The sequence below is a fragment of the Poecilia formosa genome, unplaced genomic scaffold (assembly GCF_000485575.1).
Source record: "Poecilia formosa unplaced genomic scaffold, Poecilia_formosa-5.1.2 Scaffold216, whole genome shotgun sequence".
Classification (NCBI taxonomy): Eukaryota; Metazoa; Chordata; class Actinopteri; order Cyprinodontiformes; family Poeciliidae; genus Poecilia; species Poecilia formosa.
Window position 1 is genome coordinate 300472 of NW_006800155.1, and position 7640 is coordinate 308111.

Genomic DNA, 7640 nt, shown 5'->3' on the forward strand with positions numbered 1-7640 from the left:
TGTTTTATAGGTTGCTTTTAGCCAAACCTAAAACAACGCCCTTGGGACTCGCCCGAGTCACTAAAACCAACCTGGTTTAACAAGTGCAAGTTGTAATAAGAGAAAGAGCGACCGTTAACAGGTGTGTTCTGTGAAGCTAGCTGATTCCGGGCTGCTCTATCTGGCTAATTCACAGAGTGAAAAAGGGTGGGACATCTGGATGGAGGTCGTTAGAAACCAGGCTAGTCTTTCTCGACGCCAGCTTAAACAGAATGTCCTCTATATTCTCATCTGTAGTAATACTCAGGAGTTAGAGGCTCCTTGGACCCGTTAGACGGAGAGCTGGAGAGCAACATCTTCCTCCTCTCAGAAAGGGAAGTAGAGAGAGAGAGAGAGAAAGGGGGGGGGAGGTGTTGCGCAACAACAAACAGTATGTAAAGATGGAGCATGTCCAGATGGACATAGCTGACGGTCACCGGGTTAAAAGACAGAGAACTCTATCAATCCTACATCACGGATCCGGAGTAGTTTCTGCATGCTGACCGTGCGCTGTCTTTTTCACGATATATCTGCAAATGTTGCACTGAGCTGACTTGTTCAGCTCTCTAAGTAGAGCCACACACCGACTAACGAAGCAAACGCACAATGCCCAGGTTGCGCAAACATTTCCGGATTCATATTCCTTGGAATTCCGCAGCTTTTTCAGACTGGAAATTGAAACTATGAATCTAAATGTAAAACATGCCACAAATTCGGTTAGTCTTAATGTTAGTCCCGGTTCCAATCATTTTCTGACATTTGATATCCAACCTTTATTGATTTCTCAACATCACATCTTATTTAATAATAATAATAATAATAATAATAATAATAATAATAAAAAATAAAAATAAAAAAAAATAATCTCACCCGTTTGTTTTGTGCAAACGATCTTTTCTTCTGTGGATTTATAGACAAGACATTAGTTTATCTCCAGTACCATCTGAAGGACTAAACAGAAAGCAGTTTGTTTTGTAACAAGCCACACCCCGTTCTTTCCAACTTCTTCTTGTCTTTTTTTTCTCTCACTTCTTCTACTTTGATGTTTTCTGGCGGTTGGCAAACGACGACAAATGTTGCCTTACCGCCACCTGGTGTGGAGTGTGGACCAGAATGCCACTAACTTTTTAAATTCTTTTAAATAACTGCGTTGATTTAAGATAACGAAATATTATCTGATAAATTTTATTTTTCGAATAATTTCTAAATAAATCAAATAAAACTAATTTACCTTTAATTCTATTTAATTTTTGAATCACCTGTTGTCTTTCATCCTCATGATTTTAACAGAATAACTTAGCATGCTCTATTGTCTCATCAACTCCACAACTGTCACACTTACCATTGCAATGTTTCCCAAAAATAAAAAGAGTGAAATAAAGAGAAATATTTATCTCTCTTCGTTCTCCCTCTGGTTCTCGCATATAAATATAATTCTTAAGTTACCCCTCAGTGATTCTTGAGAATAGGGACAAAACGGCTTTAAATTTTCCCATATTTTTTTATTATTATTGTTTCTCAACTTTATGCATGTAAATATGGCAAATAATGTTTTGGAAATGTAAAGATGCTAAGGTGCAGGCTCCCAGTTGCAACATTTTTTTTTAAAAATTACATTTTTAATCGACCTGACCCAGAACGTTGTCATCACCATCTGACAAAAATAAATAAAAAATTATTTTTAATGACCCTATTAGTGATATTTTTACTCATTTTACAGACAAATACTTCTCAAGAAACAAAATAAATATTATTTAAAAGAAAAAACAACAAAAATCCATCTGACAGAGTTGACAGAGATGAAGGTGGTGACAAACTAGTGAGTAAAACGAAAAACTTGGTACATGTGAAGTAATCCAATTTATGTAAATTACATTCAAATGAATTAATTGCACATTTAAGTGAGATTTGACAACAATTACTACCAGAGTATTTATCTTGCTAGTTGTGAGGCAAATGCTAAAGTGAGTGTTCATCCTGGAATGATGGTCATTATACTGCATAACTTTAATCTGATTATTGGATTGTAAATAGTAACATGTTAGAATACTTGTTACTGAAACAAGGGTCAGATTAGAGTAACGCGTTACTGATGTGTTGATGGCATCATTGTTTGACATTTCTGCTCAAACTATTTACTCATCTGTCAGGTTTCCGATATGCGTCCCCCCCAATGACAGACTCGTTCCTACGCCCTTGCATGTAGCACCTACAGATGGACATAGCTGTCTCAACGCGCTACAGTAGGATAATCTGATGAGGTAGCATAGATTGTCAGGTCACCAGATTAAAAGACGGAGAACTCTATTCACGATATATCTGCAAATGTTGCACTGAGTCGACTTGTTCAGCTCTCTAAGTGGAGCCACACACCGACTCTAACGAAGCAGACACACAATACCCAGGTTGCACAAACATTTCCAGATTCATATTCCTTGGAATTCCGCTGCTTTTCCAGACTGGAAATCTAAAGCATAAATCTAATTATAAAAAATTAACACTTTCAGTTAGTCTTGTCTTTAGTCCTGGTTCCAATCAATTCGTTGATGCTCAACACTTTTAGTATTTTGAGTTCTCAACATTACATCTTTAAAGAAGGAATCTTGCCCTTTCTCTTTTAATGCGACTGTTTTTCATTTCTGTAATGTCAAATCTTCAGACTGCTTCCTGTAAAACCATAAATGGTTTGTTTTGTGCCAATGCCCTTTTCTTCTGTGGGTTTACGTATCAGTTTAATTTATAGTACTACACAGGACTACACAAAGTATTTAGTGTTGTTACAAGCTACACCTCCTTCTTCTCTACTTCTTCTATTTTTATGGCGGTTGGCAAACAACACAAGGTGCAATACTTTGTCCAGATTGGAGTATGCATCAGATGTTCTGTTATCCTCCAAAATACCAGATAGTCTTAAAAAGAAAAGAAAAAAGACTAAAAGTGTTCCCGATGGGCTTTGAAATAATTGCTGTACGTCTGTCTCACTTTTATTCTTATTTAATATCTCTTTCATGTTCTTAGTTATTACATTCAAAAAAATATTTTGTACTGTTTCCATTTGTCCACAATGATTACAACAACCTGTAGCATGTTTACTGATTATTGGAGCTATTTATTACTCTCATCCTCCATGTCTTCTTCTATTCCATTTTCTAAATTCTCAAACTTTCTTTTGGATAATATAATAAAATCTAACATTTTCTTCTCTCTCCCATTGCTCTGGCCATTTCTTCCTAATGAATAGTTTTATACTCTTAGCCTTATTTATACTTATTTTAACATTAAATTCAACAATATTATTTTTAGCAGGCAGCACTTTCAGGAAAACTGTTTGCCAACTAATCCCCTACAATTCAAATAAAGGCATGAATGCATAAAACATACTTGCATCTTCAATAACTGTTGCACACTGCACCAGACATAAATCAGACTGTAACATTTATTGATGCTTTATGTAATACACAATGCATATTTTTTTACAGTAGTAAAAGTCCTCTATACATTTTTGTAGCAAAAAAAATCCCAACAGATTAAAAGCTTCATGGCAGAAAATTAAAATAATAATAATAATTTAGCATACTAAATAAAGTGGCATAGATTCAGATGCAGAAAATGCTGATTTGAAAATCGTAAGAGAGTACAACAATTAACATTTATTATGGCAATAAAAGCATTACATCTGAAGAAAAGTTCAAAGGAATACTGACGTACAGGCTTACCAGTATTCTGATGGACTGGCGACATGTCCAGGTGGCTGCTGGAGGCGGGCGGGCGGACGGATGGATGGGTTGAACAATATACAGATTATTCCATGCAAAGCTTACACTGTGTCGGTGCACGGTGCAGACATGTTTTCAATAGCTGTGCTGCTTGATTCCTGATTGCCTAACATTTCACAATGGCAGCATGATTTCAGTAGCTTGTCCATTGCACTTTTCCTAATGCAAAAGTACATGGTTAAATCTGCCAGAGGACTTAGATGAAGACAAATGCAAGCCAAGCTGTCAAAAATCTGGTTATATCTCACTTCTTCCACTAATGACCAAATAACGTTAGGAAGAAACAGCAGAGTGTAAATAAGTAGCACCACAACCAGCAGTGTTACTATCCTTCGTTTTTCCTCAGCAGGGACACTGCGAGCTGCAGACAGAGCTCTGATGGTTCCAACAAGGCAGAAAATCAAAAAGGGGAATGGAAGGAGGAAGATGACAGCAAAGATGATTTCTACAACCTGATGGTTTACATCTAAACAGTAAGGAAGAAAACTGGCAAACGCCAATGTCCATACTAGGCCACAGACCATCAGAGATGTCTTGATGTTTCTCCTGAATCTGTACCACAGCGGCTTGGCAATAACCAAATACCTGGAATGAAAGAAACTCACTGATGATTGTACTCAGGACAATCAGTAAATTTTCATGTGTATAAAGGTAATTACCTCTCCAGTGAGATGCACACCATAAATCCAATACTGCCGGTTAGAGCAAAGAGGTAGATGTAGTCTATGATGTCATGCATCTCGCCGGCCTTCCAAGCCGCCAGGCAGCAGAGCTGAATGAGGTCAGAAATGAGAAGGTTGATGACGTAGACTGGAGCAGAGTGACCTTTTTGGATCTGCAGAGAAAGAAGCCATAAACATGTCCATATAGCTTGTTGCTTGTTCCATAAATACAAGAAAAATAGAGCAAAAAATGAGTAAAGGCCATATTTTGGATTTGTTTTGACAAAATCTAACACATTCATGAGCATTAATGGTAAACGGCCTGTATGGTATATCGCTTTATCAAGTCCAGAGAGGACCCTAAATCACTCCACCCTACACTCATCCATTCACACACACATTCACACCCAGATGGAGGGGAGCTACTGGAGAGTAGCCACAGCTGCCCTGGAGCACACTGACAGCAACACCAGGCCCTCTGAACATCACCTGCAGGGAAACGTTTCACCCAAGGAAACAGTGACCCAGGTAGACGGAGTAGAATCAAACCCTCCCACCATCGCCACTGTTAATCTGTACTATGAAAAAAAAATGCTATTCCATAAATACAAATTTAAATGTATGCAGCAGTTCAGATATTCTGATCTCTTTATTGCATGTCAGAAGATATGAATTAAGCTATGCAAATGCCAAAAACAAAGACCTGTTGATGATGTTACTCTGTGTACATTGATGAAGATTCCCTAACCTCAGTATGCTGAATGCTTGGAGTGGCGAAGATGGGAGAGGTGTTCAGCGTTTTTAGTTTTATTCAACCTAATATAAAATAAAGTTTATATAATAAAAAATACTGGTTTGAGCAATTAGAAGAACTGACTATGGGTTGCAGTTTTTGCCCAATATGGTTATAAATATAAAAAACAAGTGAAAAATAAAATACCTCATTACAGTGTAAGGTTAAATCTTAATTAATTCAGTTTTAATGCTCTAATACACCCTTGATCCAAACACACCGACACATTTCCTAGAAGTGACAGAATTTGTTTTTCATCAGAAAGCTCTTCATTTATTTTTATTCAGACCCAAAGTGTCTTTAGTTACAGAAACACGTGTTAGAAATAGACAGTGTGAAGGTCAGTGTACGTACCAGACAATAAACCGCACAGATCGCCACCAGCGTTAGAGGAAGTCCTGTGCAAATAACTATTAATACCATTAAATGCATCTTTGACTCAATACTAAAGTCGGATTGGCTGCTGCTGCTGTTGGTGATGTTGAAGTCATCAATGTTGTTGAAGGTGGTGTTGTCCTGCATTTCCATTGGTTTCTATAAAACATGGATGGTAGATCATGATCAAGTTAAATGAAGCTAAATGTTAGTTGTTCATATTCAGACCAGGAGTTTCTGGATGAATCAATCAAAATCAAATCAATCACATTTTATTTGTATAGCACATTTCAGCAGCAAGGCATTTCAAGGTGCTTTACATAATTAAAAACAAAATAAAAACAGCATGCGACATTGAATAAACAGTTTCTGTGCGCGCAATGACCCACTTTTACATAAATAGATAAAAAGTAAAGATAAAAACATTAAAAACATCGAAGACATCAAACCCACAGTCGAACCCTAATTTAGCCATAAGCAGCTCTAACCAGGTGGGTTTTAATTTGAGATTTAAAGGCTCTCAGTGTTTCAACTGTTTTACAGTTTTCTGGAAGTTTGTTCCAAATCTGTGGTGCNGGCCAAAACAAAACCATGAACAAAACTCAGAATTTTAAGCTATTTACAGATGTTGAAAGTGTCGATTCTAAGCTTTCCATTGATGACAAACACATGGAAATTACAAAATAATTTGTTCTTTATTACAAGTTTTGTATGTGTTAACGAGATTTTTATGCTATTTGTAATATAGAAAAATAATAAAGAAAATATACTTGAGTTGCTGAAGCAGGAAACAAAAATCCCCTTTTGACCATATAATAATGATTCATCTATGTCTATTGTATCTATCTTTGTATTTATTCATGGAATAATTTTAAATTGCATAAAGTTAAAAACAGTTGACATGCAAAGCATTCATAGCAAGAAGAGTTGTAAAAAAAGAACAGTTCTTACTGAGACTTGAACATAGAGCCTTTCAAAAGAATCAAATTTCCTTTCTTTATTAAGTTCATTTACTTTCTTCCCTCTTATTCATATTTTCACTGAATAAGTTTGTATATTAAAAATAAACCTGATTTTAAACAAGTTTTATTTTACATAGCTGCACATAAAAAGAACATTTGAAGGCAAGGTCACCAAAGGTACTTACAGGATGATTAACACGAGAAGCCTCTCCACAAGCAAAAGATATTAAAAACAGATATTTCAAAGCTTTCTCAAACATTTACAAAATTAAGATAGAAAATGTGCTACAGAAACATTTAATAAGTGCTTACTCAATTTAATTAAACTGCTGAGAAACATTATTTTGACTTAAAAAGTTTTTACTGAATATCATGTAAATGTACATAATATTATTCTATTCACAGAATAACATTTACTGAATAAAGTTAAAGAACAACAGCAACATATCTGTTCTGAAGATGTTACTATATCAGCACCAAAATCAAAATTATTCTGACATAAAGACACGTCACCTGAAATACACCTGAAATTTCAGGTGTATTAGTTGCTAAATAACAACTAAAACCATTATTTCTACAGCTTTAAGTCTAGCAAGTGAACATGTAGTAATGTACATATTACTATGTATGTTTGGTTAAGCAGATAAATACATGAAAAAAATACATCCACGATTAAATGCAGGTGATTATAGCAGAATTTATGATTTCAGACATAATTATAATAATGTAGCAACACTTTCCATTCCTGTGAGCCAACATAGTTTTTATATTATCAACAGATTCACCATGAAACTGAAATAGAGTTACAGGGAAAATATAACCGTGCATAACTTGTAAAAAGATTAGCAAAAATAAAAAAAATATATATGTATATATTCAAAACTTGGACCAATTCATTTTAAGGACGACTTTCTGAAGATATAAATGAAAAAATAATGACTAAAGAGAAACAAAAATGAACTGAGGAAAAAATGCTCAAAGTGCTCACTTAACAAATCAGTGATTTCTTATATTTAATTTTTAGAAATTATTTTGCCAATAAAAATATTTTTAT

The 7640-nt window shown here is 35.2% G+C and overlaps 1 protein-coding gene across 1 annotated transcript in view; it reads right to left on the minus strand.

Moving 5' to 3' along the window:
* Positions 1 to 1582, minus strand: part of LOC103148982 (G-protein coupled receptor 20-like) — a 7528-nt gene extending 5946 nt beyond the window's left edge. Inside the window, exon 1 of the mRNA XM_007567992.2 lies at positions 889 to 1582. The gene's annotated coding sequence lies outside the window, so the exon portion shown is untranslated. The remainder of the gene's footprint in view (positions 1 to 888) is intronic.
* Between the last annotated feature and the right edge of the window lie 6058 nt (positions 1583 to 7640).